Source organism: Schistocerca serialis, chromosome 4 (assembly GCF_023864345.2).
Source record: "Schistocerca serialis cubense isolate TAMUIC-IGC-003099 chromosome 4, iqSchSeri2.2, whole genome shotgun sequence".
NCBI lineage: Eukaryota > Metazoa > Arthropoda > Insecta > Orthoptera > Acrididae > Schistocerca > Schistocerca serialis.
This window is the reverse complement of record NC_064641.1, coordinates 707,263,558-707,279,288: the sequence shown is the minus strand read 5'-3', so window position 1 is coordinate 707,279,288 and position 15,731 is coordinate 707,263,558. Positions and strand designations below refer to the sequence as shown.

General features: G+C 48.9%; 1 non-coding gene across 1 annotated transcript; it reads left to right on the top strand.

The window, feature by feature from the left end:
• The first annotated feature begins 959 nt into the window (after positions 1 to 959).
• Trnaw-cca (transfer RNA tryptophan (anticodon CCA)) lies at positions 960 to 1,030 on the top strand. The gene has a single exon. It is a non-coding gene; the product is annotated as a tRNA-Trp (tRNA).
• Positions 1,031 to 15,731: the final 14,701 nt, after the last annotated feature.

The window sequence follows — 15,731 nt, the reverse complement described above, 5'->3', positions numbered from 1 at the left end:
GGTAAAAAGAAAAAAAAGGGGGTATGATTCCTGCTTCGGGTGCAGGAGGTCCCGGGTTCAAATCCTGGACGAGCCCTTGCGTTTTGTACGACGGTGTGGTAGCAAATCGAATGGCGGCGGCTGTTAAGCGCGTTTCCAGGCCTCCAAGTCAGCGCTAAATCCGACAACCAGTTCTGAAACAGTTTTATGTTTCATTTGAGCCATGTGCACCCTGCTGGTGGAACGTTTGAAGTTGACTGAAATGCTCACAGTAGAGATCGTAGCAAGTGTCTTGCTGAGTGCGACGAAAACGTGTTTCCGCCCGCAAACGAACCGGGGACCTTCTGTGTGTTACGCAGACGTTATAAAAAAAAAAGAAATGGATAAGGCATCGGTCTCCTAAACCGAGGATTGTGGGTTCGAGTCCTTAAAAATAAAAAAAAATAAAATAAAATAAGTCGTAGAGCATTCGACTGCAGATCGAGAGGTCCCCGGTTCAATCCCGGGTGCCCCCTTCATTTTTCAGTATCTCGAAAAAACAAATGACGATTGTCGCGGTGAGTTGCAAATACATGTTTGAGATGCACTCCGCACGCCATACCGAAGGCTTTGGAGCAACATTTCAATGGGGGGGATCGCAGCCCAGGGTCTTGCAGGTCATCGTCCTCCCGCCATGAGGTCGAACTGTACGAAATCCACTTGCTTGGGGGAAGAATCTTGTACACTGAATTTTATAGAATATGGTGATAGGCAAAAGTTTTCATGTACTGCTGCACGGAGAAACAAAAATCGGACGCGCTGGGATTTGAACCCAGGACTTTCTGCATGCGAAGCAGATACTCTACCACTGAGTTAGACCCCCGCCAGAGCAAGTACATCTGGGACGAGTGTCTCGTGTATCCTACTGTTATTATTTCTTAGGTTTGAACGGTACAGTAAGTGTTCGAGGAACCTATTCATGACAACACCTGAGCAGCTTCGACTGCGTGGCGCAACGGTAGCGCGTCTGACTCCAGATCAGAGGTTGCGTGTTCAAATCACGTCGGGGTCACAATGAAATTTTCGTTTACGAAAGCCATAGGCGAGTATGTCAGTTTAATTAAATACCAAACGATTGCAGAGAACGGACGAACAGAACTTGCTTGAAAAAAGCTACTAGTGCAATTTTCGCATTCTGACATTAAGGTGAAGGCGCCGACTCGCACTTTCTCCAGACGCCAAGTGTCTAGTATTTTTGATATTTATATCGTTTGACGCTAATATACAGGGTGATTCAAAAAGAATACCACAACTTTAAAAATGTGTATTTAATGAAAGAAACATAATATAACCTTCTGTTATACATCATTACAAAGAGTATTGAAAAAGGTTTTTTTTCACTCAAAAACAAGTTCAGAGATGTTCAATATGGCCCCCTCCAGACACACGAGCAATATCAACCCGATACTCCAACTCGTTCCACACTCTCTGTAGCATATCAGGCGTAACAGTTTGGATAGCTGCTGTTATTTCTCGTTTCAAATCATCAATGGTGGGTTGGGAGAGGTGGCCGAAACACCATATCCTTAACACACCCCCATAAGAAAAAATCGCAGGGGGTAAGATCAGGGCTTCTTGGAGGCCAGTGATGAAGTGCTCTGTCACGGGCTGCCTTGCGGCCGATCCATCGCCTCGGGTAGTTGACGTTCAGGTAGTTACCGACAGATAAGTGCCAATGTGTTGGCGCTCCATCCTGCTGAAATATGAATTGTTGTGCTTCTTGTTCGAGCTGAGGGAACAGCCAATTCTCTAACATCTCCAGATACTGTAGTCCAGTTTTGATTGGTCGGTTTCTAGTGTGCAAGTTGATTTGCTGGAATCATAACAACGTCATCTTGGCAGAAATATTTTATTGAGTGACCAAACCGACATGGAGGGAGAGTATTTTAATTGAAGACGTACTGATAACAACTCGCAACGTGTCGTTACTGGACACGAGGAAATTTACGCGGGAGAAATCGCACTAGGCGCGCGTATTGAACGTGCGCAGATCTACGGGACAGTGGACGTAAAGAGGCACCAACGGAGCGGCTCTCTACACGGACAAGATGTAAAAAAGCAAGGTACACCACCATGTAGATCGAAAAAGAGTGAAGAAGCACATGGAAACAAAATGGCAACTTTTGATACACCGAAAAGTGCATCAAACGCCGAGAAAATTACCGCAGTAGAAGAAATACTTAGTGATTTTGCGGCCGAATTGAAAAGTAAGAAGGTTTCCACCAACGTTTCCCAACTCGTGAGAAATAGAATCTGGGCATTAGTACTGACACAATCGAGACTAGAAGGAGAGATAGATGTGTTAATACAGAAAATACCCGACTTCGACAACGAGTAGAAGTGCTCACTACAACTAGAGCACTACAGGATTCGCAGTCCACCGAGGCCCTCCAACAGGCCAAATAAATATGTTAAAAGAGGAAAATGACAGGTTGAGACAACAGGTGGATAAACTGCTGCGCGAAACGATACCAGATGCAAAACAGAAAATACAAAATCTAGAGGATGAATTGCGAAAAGCACGAGAGGAAAACAGCCACCTTCAAGGCGTTGGGATAAAAACGACACAGACTTTCGCATCTGTGGTTGCAGTAGGTAACCCAAAACAACGTAAATCGGTTGCGAAGATGGAAAAAGCCAAGGAAAAGCAGGCTACAACACTATTTTTTAGACCTACAAACAATCAAAACACCAAAGATGTTCGGGACGCATTGACGAGAGAAATAGATCCTCAACAAGAAAAATTGAAAATTATGGCTATAAGAACCACACCGACAGTGGTGATAGTTGAAACGGCATCCGAAGAAGACTGTAAAAAGTTACAGGCAAGGGCAGGAACGATACAACATATTAGGTGTGAAGAAACTAAAAAACGAAGACCATTACTTATAACTCAAGGTGTCCCAACTACAGTTACGGAGAGTGAATTTTTATTACAGCTTTATAAACTAAACATGGAAGGAAATATTAGCGAAGAATAATTTTCTGAAGGGGTGAAGATCAAATTTAAAGCAGGGCAGAAGGGGAGGAGCACAACTAGCATAGTGCTGGAAGTTACACCAAAGATAAGAACAATTCTTTTTAATCAACAACGAGTCTTTATAAATTTTTTGGCACTGTATATTGAGGACTACGATGCAGTAAGTAAATGTTTTAAATGCTGTGGGCTAGGCCACACAACTAAGTACTGTGATGATGAACAAATAACCTGTGCCAAGTGTGGGAAGAAGGGACATAAAAAAGTTGATTGCTTGTCAAGGGAACCTCCAATAGGATGCATTCCGTGTAAAAGAAGAAACAAAGTTTGTAACAAAGGAGGAAGCTCAGACTGCCCAACATACAAGATGCTGCACGACAGACTGATTGCTAAAATCCAATATGAATAGAGAAGGAAACGTAAATAAAATGAGGATACTACAGTTAAATATGAAGAATAGCATCATGGTGAGTAACGAGCTTCCTAAGGCAATGGAGGAGACACGAATTGATATAGCATGTTTGCAGGAACCGTACTCAAGAAATGGCAAATTGATATGTATCCCAAGTAATAGTAGAGTGATAACAGGAGATACACCACCGATGGCAGCATTGGTTGTAAAACCAGCAGATATAACTATTACTAAAATTACTCAGTTAAGTAATACTCATGCAACAACAGTAGAACTGAAAAGAGGAAATGATACGTGGATAATAGCATCCTTGTACGCCAAATATTCCCATGACATAGAACCATATGCAGATTGGATTAAGATAGTGGCCGAATATGCAAGAGGAGGAAAATTGCTCATCGCAGCTGATATTAACGCAAAGTCAACCGTTTGGCATGCAAACACTACAGATGATAGAGGAAGAATCATCAATGAAATCCTCGCTGAGCACAACCTATACGTTCTAAACAAAGAGGGAGAACCACCAACGTTCGACAATGGTAGGTCACAGAGCGAGATAGATAGTAAACGACAAAGCCTTACCACACTGCCATAGGTGGGAAGTGCGACCAGGGCTTGTACATAGTGACCATAATGGGGTAGTGATAGAGTTACATGGCACTCTAGAGACAAGAAATCGAGAAGGAAAGCAGTTCAATCCGAAGAGAGCAAACTAGCTTAAACTGAGACAAATAGTAGAATCAGCTGATCTTGCTTCAAAACGTGATAGTGTGGACTACAGAATTCACGTCCTCACGCAACTGTTAGTGAGGGCACAGGAAGAAAGCATTCCAAAGCACAACTGCAGGCCCAAAACACGAACGCCATGGACAAATGAATTATCCCTACTTCGAAAAGATAGTAGGAAGAAACGCAAATTTTATCAAAAGGCGATCACCGCACAAGATAAAGAAATCAGACTGGCTGACTATCGTGATGCGAAGGCAAAATATAAAGAAAAATTAATCGCCGCAAGGAAACAGCATTGGGACAAAATATTTGGGGCACGCCATATAAGCTTTTGACGGAGAAGATTAAATCGCCCACCATACTGTCTACACTGAAACAAGAAAATGGGAACATGACGAGAGGATGGAGGAGCACTGCCGAATATCTGCTTTTTAAACTTTTACCAGACGATGACTTGACGTCAGATAACCTAGAACACGCGAATATGCGACGATGTTTTAATGATGTCTATCTGACAGAAGCAGTAACTCCCCCTTTCGCGAATGAAGAAGTACAAAGGGCAATTCTCAGTATGAAAAGTCGGAAAGCACCGGGCCCAGACAGTATATATCCGGAGACATTACACCAAGTAGCAGTACAGATAACGCCTTTCTTGACAAAGGTTCTAAACGATGCATTATTAGAAGGGAAAATACCGGCTTCGTGGAAAACAGCAAATACGGTGATAATAAAAAAGGCAGCCGATAAAGACCCTACAAATCCGAGGTCATACAGGCCTATATGTTTATTAAACACCTTGGCGAAAGTTCAAGAAAGACTATTATGTGATCGTCTGCAAGCCTACAGAGAGCTTCAGGGGCTCAGTGAGCATCAGTATGGTTTTCGCAAGAATAAGTCAATAGATGACGCCATCAATCAAGTGCTTCGAATTATTAATGATACTGACAGGAAATATGCAGTAGCAATATCGATAGATATACAAGGAGCATTTGACAACATGTGGTAGCCTGGATTATTCTTGCGGTTAAGAGAGCTGCAGCTCCCGGGAACCCTGTACCACAGCTTGAAAGATTACTGCCGAGATAGGGTCGTCCAATGGGAAGAAGGTAACAGGAAGGCAGTTAAAAAGATAACAAAAGGATGCCCACAAGGATCGATCCTAGGGCCCCTATTCTGGGATATCACAATTGAGCCACTTCTCAGTCTCATGGAAGAAAGTGTCAATACAGAAGGAATCGTGGGCTATGCTGACGATCTAACAGTTTTAGTCACGGCGAACTCAAGAGCCGAATTGGAAACCAAGGCAAATGACACCCTGCTTGAAATGAACAATTGGTGCCAGAAATATAAGTTAACAATAGCCCCAGCAAAGACGTCATATATGTTGATGAAAGGAAACTTACAGCGGAATCCAGTGATAAGATTGGGTAATAATAACATTGCCAGGAAGAAGGTAACTAGATACCTTGGAGTCCAGCTAGACGAAAGACTATCATTTATGCAGCATATAAAGCTGACGACCGACAAGGCAGTAGCTATTCTACATAAACTCGCCAGAGTAAATACCGCAGAGTATAGGATGGCACTAAGAATGATTAAGACGTATTACTATGCAATATATGAGTCGATAGTGAGTTTTGCCTCTAGCACATGGGCACACAGATTACGTCTATCGACATATGTGACAGCCGCCAGAAGTGGTCAGAGGAATGTACTCCTGCGGCTATCTGGCGCTTTTGGAACAACATCTACTGAAGCTCTGTGTGTAGTGCTTGGCACGTATCCTATAGATATAACAATAAGGTACAGAGCAGCAGCGTATTGGCTGAGACGAGGGCAGAATCACAAAGTTCAGGAGATAACTGACGAGGATGTCCCAACCAGATACGACTTAAAGCGATGGAGACTGATGGAGTGGCAAAGGCAGTGGGACACCAGTGAAAAGAGCAGGCGCGTATATGAGTTTTTTCCTAATATTGAAGAGCGCCTGAAAATGAGACATGCTGATCCAGGCGTAGGCATGATGCACTTCCTTACGGGTCACGGACCGTACCCAACGTACTTTAATCGTATACATCGGGACAGAGATGCCAATTGCATATGCGGACACGTGGGTACACCAGAGCATGTTGTTCTCCAGTGCAATAGACATGAACCTGGTGAGGCATTACAACTGCTACAAGACGATGTGAAGCAAGCGCTGCGGGACCCTGATAAATGGAAGCTAATCAGTGAAATGGCAGACAGAGTCTCGAGAGCCCTTAAGGAAGAGTACAGAAGAGACAGACAACGCCTACCTGCGCAGATTCGGCCACAGCAACGACAGACACTCCAGGACGACAGTGAAAGCGAGGAAACAGAGGGAGACAGCACGGATGAGAGCTGACACGATGTGCATACCAAGGATTGTAAAGTTATAATGCTCTGACGGCATAAATAGAAACTACAGATATGATGTACTAATTGCAAGTTTTATGACTGACTAACTGTAAGTTTTACGAATTTACGTAGTAGTAATATTTTAAGCTTTTAACTTGTTTTTGAGAAATGTAAGCTAGTGACTGACAACAATTTAAATGTTAATATTTATGTCAATGGCAAGTTTTATGTTATCACATCCTAGATAGGTAAGGTTTTAACGTGTTAAATGCATGTAAAACAACAAGCTACATATGATCTCTTTAATCCTAAGTTTTATATTCCTATAATCAAATATTGGTAAAGTTTGATTGGTCATATAGAAGAAGCAAATTAATATGAACACAAAATAAGTCTGTCTCAATTGAAAGTCTGCATTCTTGACAAATGAACAGTAACTGTATGTATAGTTAACTTATACAAAATTTTATCAATATACTCTTGCATGTTTAAGACATAATCTTTAACCACAACTTAATTTCATACAACATCTTAACTTACACTAACTTTAAACTTTAGAATTATAATTTGTTAAATCTATGTATATTTATTTTGTAATAAGTATTTATGGCTGCAATCTATACTTAGAAAGAGGGCATAGTGGTCCACCTCCACGTTGGTGGGACACGGGCAACGACACACAGAGTATGGTTGTAGCGCTCTGTGTGTCGGCTAAGAGACCAGCCCATTGGCTAGAAAGGACCCGTCTTATGTATAAAGATGGCGGGTTATTACAAAGAGTAGCAGCAGAGAAAAAAAAAAGTCCAGTTACAGTAGCACCTTCGAAGAAAAAGGGACCAAAAACTTTATTGGCTGAAATGGCACAGAAAACGTTCACCTTAGGCGAGTCACGTTCATACTGAGTTATTTCCCGCGGATTCTCAGTGCCCCATATACAGACATTGTGACGGTTGGCTTTCCCGTTAGTGTGGAAAGTTGCTTCATCACTAAACACAATCTTTGAAGTGAAAGATTCATCTGTTTCCATTTGAGCAAGGATAAAATCACAGAAATCGATTCTTTTCATCTTATCAGCTGCAGACAGTGCTTGAACCAATTTCAGACGATAAGGTTTCATAACTAACCTTTTCTTAGGACTCTCCATACAGTTGATTGTGGAATTTGCAGCTCTCTGCTAGCTCTGCGAGTCGATTTTCCTGGGCTGCGAACAAATGCTTGCTGGATGCGTGCTACATTTTCATCACTCGTTCTCGGCCGTCCAGAACTTTTCCCTTTGCACAAACACCCATTCTCTGTAACCTGTTTATACCAACGTTTAATACACCACCTATCAGGAGGTTTAACACCACACTTCGTTCTAAATGCACGCTGAACAACTGTCGTCGATTCACTTCTGCCGTACTCAATAACACAAAAAGCTTTCTGTTGAGCGGTCGCCATCTTAGCATCAACTGACGCTGACGCCTAGTCAACAGCGCCTCAAGCGAACAAATGTACAACTAAATGAAACTTTATAGCTCCCTTAATTCGCCGACAGATAGTGCTCAGCTCTGCCTTTTGTCGTTGCAGAGTTTTAAATTCCTAAAGTTGTGGTATTCTTTTTGAATCACCCTGTATAACTGAGAGATAATGATTACGCAATATTTTGCTCGATTAGACGTCTTTAGCCAGGCAGAGTATAACATTTTTCCTTAAGTTATGGGAATAGAAAGATCGTGAAAGGGGGTATAGCTCAGTCGTCAGTTCGCCGGCGGACGGCGTGGAAGTAGTGTGGTGTGCGCTGCGCCGTCTGCGCTTCCGCGTGGTATGTCTTGCGCTTGCTGCGGCTTAAAACTCTGTTTATAGAACGCTTCGAGAAATAATGAGTAGCATGCGGTGATGGCTCAACCAAGTCGAAAAGATAAGTTGAAACTTATCTTTGATCCTCGATATGCCAGACCCAAGTCGTTTGAAGTAGAAAATTGGTTAGAAGAAGATGTGAAGATCTCCTATAATGATGTAATTGGGATCCACCTGTCGATTGTAGCTTGTGTCGTGTTTGTTAAAATGCGTAGTTCCGCGTTGTGCGAGAAAATAGTTGAGTCTTCCGGAGGTGTCAAAAATGGTTCAAATGGCTCTGAGCACTATGGGACTCAACTGCTGAGGTCATTAGTCCCCTAGAACTTAGAACTATTTAAACCTAACTAACCTAAGGACATCACAAACATTCATGCCCGAGGCAGCATTCGAACCTGCGACCGTAGCGGTCTTGCGGTTCCAGACTGCAGCGCCTTTAACCGCACGGCCACTTCGGCCGGCTTCCGGAGGTGTCATGAAATTTTAGCACTCAGATGGAAACGTTGGTGAAGTCACCGTTGCACATGCTGGTTTTGGCATTCGCACAATTCGAATCTTCGAGTTACCTTTTGAGATTACAACAGACCAAATTAATGCTGTAATTTCACCCTTCGGAAAAGTGCTCAGCAACTTTGCCGAGAAATGGTCAAGCGCGCATTAATTCCCAGTACTAAATGGCGTACGGCAGCTTCGTGTAGAGTTACAAAAGCAGATCCCGTCATACATCAATGTCTGCGGATATAGAGGGATTGTAATTTATGACGACCAACCGCGAACCTGCGCAGCCTGTAACAAGCCTGGGCACGTTCGCGCAGAATGTATACAACGGCGCGTTGCACAGCTGCCGGCCGGCGAGGCCGCCAGGCCACCGGCGATGACAACACTGCCTGGAACATACGTCGCCGTGTGACGTGCACGGCCGACTGTCTCCTCAGCCCCTGAATCGTGTGAAAATACAAATTCTCCAAACACTGAAATTCCGATGGACGTCAGTGCCGTCATAGCTGACGACCTACAAGAGTCCCACCAATCTACGAAAACAGTTGAAGTTCCACCGACACAGGCACCTGCAATTGTAGAGGCAGCAGATCCACCGGAAGCTGAAGACCGACACACCTTGCAGGAAAGCGACACTAACTTGGATACTGAAGAAAGTCCGTCGAGAGGCAATTATCCGAAGAAAAATAAGAAACGCCGGCTGGCGCGCAAAGGTGCAGAGGAGACAGCTCCCACACTCCGACAAAAAGCGAAGGAAATAGGTTGGGTTGTTGGTTAGGTTAGTGGTTGGTTGGTTGGTTGGTTGTTGGTATGTTTAAGGGGGACTAAACAGCGAAGGTCATCAGTCCCCCATTCCAAAATCAGGCGAGCCGAAAATCTACAGAGCAGATAAAAACCAAATGGGGAGGAGACGTCCCCCCAGGCGCTAAAAGCACACAAATTCAGCAACAAACACTACAGACAAGAACAGGACAGAGGAACACCAGACAGAAAGAAACAGAAGAAAGAAAGATGGCCGGAGACTGGTTGACTGACCACGAGATCAAAAATGGGAAAGAGTCAACCATCTCACGGCACACCAGAAAAGCAACAGACACAAGGACAATAGACACAGAAAGGGAAAGGCGCAGGACCTCCCTAAATCGAACCATAAAACGGACTACCACGGATAAAATTTAAAACGGTATCAGCCATGGAGGCATCGTCGGATAAAACCAAAGCCAAAGTGCCCGGGAGATTAAAAGATTGCCGGAGTGTGCGCAGTCGAGGACACTCCAGCAAAATGTGGCCGACCGTCAGCCGGGACCCACACCGACACAAGGGGGGATCCTCCTGACGCAACAGATGGCCGTGCGTCAGGTATGTATGGCCGATGCGCAGCCGACACAGGACTACCGAGTCCCTGCGAGAAGCCCGCAGGGAGGAACGCCACACATCGGTCGTCTCCTTGACAGCCCGCAGTTTATTCAGGGCTGTCATGCCACGCCATTCAGCAGCCCACATCCCAATCAGCTGATGGCGCAACACCAGCTGCTGGTCGCGAGCCGTAAGGCCGATCTCCAAAGCCGGGGCGTCGATCGCCCCTTTGGCCAGCCTGTCTACACGTTCCTTCCCAGGGATGCCAACATGACCGGGCGTCCAAACCAAGACCACCGAGCGACCAGAACGGGCAATGTCGGAAACAGCCTCCTGGATGGAGGACCCCAGAGGAGAGGAGGGATAGCAGCGGTCGATGGCCTGAAGGCTGCTCAGGGAGTCACTGCAGATGACGACGGACGCATCTGAGCAGGAACGCATATGCTCAAGAGCTCGCAAGATGGCCACCAGCTCTGCAGTAAAAATACTGCAGCCAGCCGGCAAGGAGCGTTGCTCAACATGGGCAGCGTGAGCAAAAGCGTAGGCAGTGCGACCATCAACCAGGGAACCATCAGTGTAGACAGGCTCACAGCCCGGAAATGAGTCGAGGAGCGCAAGAAAACGGCGACGGAGGGCCACAGGCGGAACCGAGTCCTTAGGTCCCTGTGCCAAATCCAGACGGACGGACGGCCGCGACAAACACCAGGGAGGCGTAGGTGTACGGACCCGGAAGGGAGGCAGAAGAGGGAATGACCCCAGTTCTGACAGCAGGGACTGGACACGGACAGCTACGGAAAGCCCAGACCGAGGGCGCCGTTCGGGCAGGTGGTGGACCAAGGCAGGGAAAAGCAGGCGACGATTGGGATGGCCTGGCGAGCAATGTACGTGGACAGCATAGTCGGCGAGCAGACGATGGCGGCGAATCCGCAGCGGGGGAACCCCGGCCTCCACCAGTAGACTATCCACGGGGCTGGTGCGAAAAGCGCCAGTAGCAAGCCGAACCCCACAGTGATGTATGGGGTCTAACAACTTCAACACTGAGGGGGACGCAGACCCATAGGCCAGGCTCCCATAATCAAGCCGGGACTGCACAAGAGCTCTGTACAATTGCAGTAGCATGCAGCGATCTGCACCCCAAGACGTGTGGCTAAGGCAGCGGAGGGCGTTGAGGTGCCGCCAGCATTTTTGCTTCAGCTGAATAACATGAGGAACCCATGTGAGCCGGGCATCAAACACGAGTCCCAAGAAGCGGCAAGTGTCCACCACTTCAAGCAGGTGGCCGTCGAGGTAAAGGTCAGGATGAGGGTGGACCGTCCGACGCCTGCAGAAGTGCATAACCCGAGTCTTGGCAGCAGAGAACTGAAAACCATGAGCCAGAGCCCATGATGCTGCCTTGCGAACGGCGACTTGCAACCTGCGTTCGGCGACTCCAGTAGTCGTGGAGCTAAATGAGATGCAGAAGTCGTCGGCATACAAAGAAGGAGACACCGACGACCCCACTGCTGCAGCCAGACCATTAATGGCCACTAGAAATAACGAGACGCTCAACACCGAGCCCTGCGGGACCCCATTTTCCTGTATATAAGAGGAACTAGAGGTGGCACCGACTTGCACCCGGAAAGAGCGGCGCAATAAAAAGCTTTGAAGAAAAGCCGGGAGCCGACCACGAAGACCCCACCCATGCAACGTGGCGAGGATGTGATGCCTCCATGTGGTGTCATACGCCTTCCGCAGATCGAAAAATACAGCAACAAGGTGCTGACGTCGGGCAAAAGCCGTACGGACAGCAGATTCCAGCCGCACCAAATTGTCCACTGCAGACCGGCCCCGACGGAAGCCACCCTGAGATGGAGCGAGGAGACCGCGCGACTCAAGGACCCAACACAAACGCCGCCCCACCATACGTTCGAGCAATTTGCACAAAACGTTGGTGAGGGTAATGGGACGATAGCTGTCCACCGCCAGTGGGTCCGCACCGGGCTTCACGATGGGGACAATAAGACCCTCTCGCCATTGCGACGGGAACAGGCCCTCACTCCAAATGCGATTAAAGATGGTGAGGATGTGTCTCTGGCAGGCCCTGGAGAGATGCTTCAGCATCTGCACGTGGATGCAGTCCGGTCCTGGTGCTGTATCAGGGCAATCGGCGAGGGCAGCGAGGAGTTCCCCCTCGCTGAAAGGAGCATTGTAAGTTTCATAATGACGCGTGTGGAATGAGAACGGCGTCCGCTCGGCTCGCTCCTTTAGAGAGCGAAAGGCGGGGGGATAGGAAGCAGTCGCAGAGCTCTGAGCAAAGTTCGCGGCTAGCCGTTCAGCAATGGCGGCAGCGTCCGTGCAGACAGCGCCGTCCAAGGAGAGCCCAGGGACACCCACAGGGGTCTGGGAGCCATAAATCCGCCGGATCAGGTGGTGGTGGTTGTTGGATGTTTAAGGGGGACTAAACAGCGAAGGTCATCAGTCCCCCATTCCAAAATCAGGCGAGCCGGAAATCTACGGAGCAGATAAAAACCAAAGGGGAGGAGACGTCCCCCCAGGCGCTAAAAGAACACAAATGCAGCGACGAACACTACAGACAAGAACAGGACAGAGGAACACCAGACAGAAAGAAACAGAAGAAAGGAAGAGGGCCGGAGACTGGTTGACTGACCACGAGATCAAAAAAGGGAAAGAGCCAACCATCCCACGGCCCACCAGAACAGCAACAGACACGAGGACAAAAGACACAGAAAGGGAAAGGCGCAGGACCTCCCTAAATCGAACCATAAAAAGGACTACCACGGATAAAATTTAAAACGTCATCAGCCATGGAGGCATCGTCAGATAAAACCAAAGCCAAAGTGCCCGGGAGATTAAAAGATTGCCGGAGTGTGCGCAGTCGAGGACACTCCAGCAAAATGTGGCCGACCGTCAGCCGGGACCCACACTGACACAAGGGGGGATCCTCCTGACGCAAGAGATGGCCGTGCGTCAGGTACGTATGGCCGATGCGCAGCCGACACAGGACTACCGAGTCCCTGCGAGAAGCCCGCAGGGAGGAACGCCACACATCGGTCGTCTCCTTGACAGCCCGCAGTTTATGCGGGGCTGTCATGCCACGCCACTCAGCAGCCCACATCCCAAGCACTTTACGGCGCAACACCAGCTGCTGGTCGCGAGCCGTAAGGCCGATCTCCAAAGCTGGGGCGTCTATCGCCCCTTTGGCCAGCCTGTCTACACGTTCGTTCCCTGGGATGCCAACATGACCGGGCGTCCAAACCAGGACCACTGAACCACCAGAACGGGCAATGGCGGAAACAGCCTCCTGAATGGAGGACACCAGAGGAGAGGAGGGATAGCAGCGGTCGATGGCCTGAAGGCTGCTCAGGGAGTCACTGCAGATGACAACGGACCTACCTGAGCAGAAACGCATGTGCTCAAGAGCGCGCAAGATGGCCACCAGCTCTGCAGTAAAAATACTGCAGCCAGCCGGCAAGGAGCGTTGCTCAACATGGTCAGAGTGAGCAAAGGCGTAGGCAGTGCGACCATCAACCAGGGAACCATCAGTGTAGACAGTCTCACAGTCCGAAAATGAGGCGAGGAGAGCAAGAAATCGGCGACGGAGGGCCACAGGCGGAACCGAGTCCTTGGGTCCCTGTGCCAAGTCCAGACGGACGGACGGCCGGGACAAACACCAGGGAGGCGTAGGTGCATGGACCCGGAAGGGAGGCGGAAGAGGGAATGAACCCAAGTCCGACAGCAGGGACTGAACTCGGACAGCGACGGAAAGCCCAGACCTAGGTCGCCGTTCGGGCAGATGGAGGACCATGGCAGGGAAAAGCAGGCGACGATTGGGATGGCCTGGCGAGCAATGCACGTGGACAGCATAGTCGGCGAGCAGTCGATGGCGGCGAAACCGCAGCGGGGGAACCCCGGCCTCCACCAGTAAACTATCCACGGGGCTCGTACGAAAAGCGCCAGTTGCAAGCCGGACCCCACAGTGGTGTATGGGGTCTAACAACTTCAACACTGAGGGTGACGCAGACCCATAGGCCAGGCTCCCATAATCAAGCCGGGACTGCACAAGGGCTCTGTACAATTGCAGTAGCGCGCAGCGATCTGCACCCCAAGACGTGTGGCTAAGGCAGCGGAGGGCGTTGAGGTGCCGCCAGCATTTTTGCTTCAGCTGAGTAACATGAGGAACCCATGTGAGCCGGGCATCAAACACGAGTCCCAAGAAGCGGCAAGTGTCCACCACGTCAAGCAGGTGGCCGTCGAGGTAAAGTTCAGGATGAGGGTGGACCGTCCGACGCCTGCAGAAGTGCATAACCCGAGTCTTGGCAGCAGAGAACTGAAAACCATGAGCCAGAGCCCATGATGCTGCCTTGCGAACGGCGACTTGCAACCTGCGTTCGGCGACTCCCGTAGTCGTGGAGCTAAATGAGATGCAGAAGTCGTCGGCATACAAAGAAGGAGACACCGACGACCCCACTGCTGCAGCCAGACCATTAATGGCCACTAGAAATAACGAGACGCTCAACACCGAGCCCTGCGGGACCCCATTTTCCTGTATATAAGAGGAACTAGAGGTGGCACCGACTTGCACCCGGAAAGAGCGGCGCAATAAAAAGCTTTGAAGAAAAGCCGGGAGCCGACCACGAAGACCCCACCCATGCAACGTGGCGAGGATGTGATGCCTCCATGTGGTGTCATACGCCTTCCGCAGATCGAAAAATACAGCAACAAGGTGCTGACGTCGGGCAAAAGCCGTACGGACAGCAGATTCCAGCCGCACCAAATTGTCCACTGCAGACCGGCCCCGACGGAAGCCACCCTGGGATGGAGCGAGGAGACCGCGCGACTCAAGGACCCAACACAAACGCCGCCCCACCATACGTTCGAGCAATTTGCACAAAACGTTGGTGAGGGTAATGGGACGATAGCTGTCCACCGCCAGTGGGTCCGCACCGGGCTTCACGATGGGGACAATAAGACCCTCTCGCCATTGCGACGGGAACACGCCCTCGTTCCAAATGCGGGTAAAGATGGCGAGGATGTGTGTCTGGCAGTCCCTGGAGAAATGCTTCAGCATCTGCGCATGGATGCAGTCCGGTCCTGGTGCTGTATCAGGGCAATCGGCGAGGGCAGCGAGGAGTTCCCTCTCGCTGAAAGGAGCATTGTATGTTTCATAATGACGCGTGTGGAAGGAGAACGGCGTCCGCTCGGCTCGCTCCTTTAGAGAGCGAAAGGCGGGGGGATAGGATGCAGTCGCAGAGCTCTGAGCAAAGTGCGCGGCTAGCCGTTCAGCAATGGCGGCAGCGTCCGTGCAGACAGCGCCGTCCAAGGAGAGCCCAGGGACACCCACAGGGGTCTGGGAGCCATAAATCCGCCGGATACGGGACCACACGTGCGAGGACGAGACACGGGAGCCCAGGGAGGAGACGTACCTCTCCCAGCACTCCTGCTTACGCCGTGCAATAAGTCGACGGGCGAAGGCACGGAGCCTCTTAAAGGCGATGAGGGTCTCCAGAGACGGGTGCCGCCTATGAC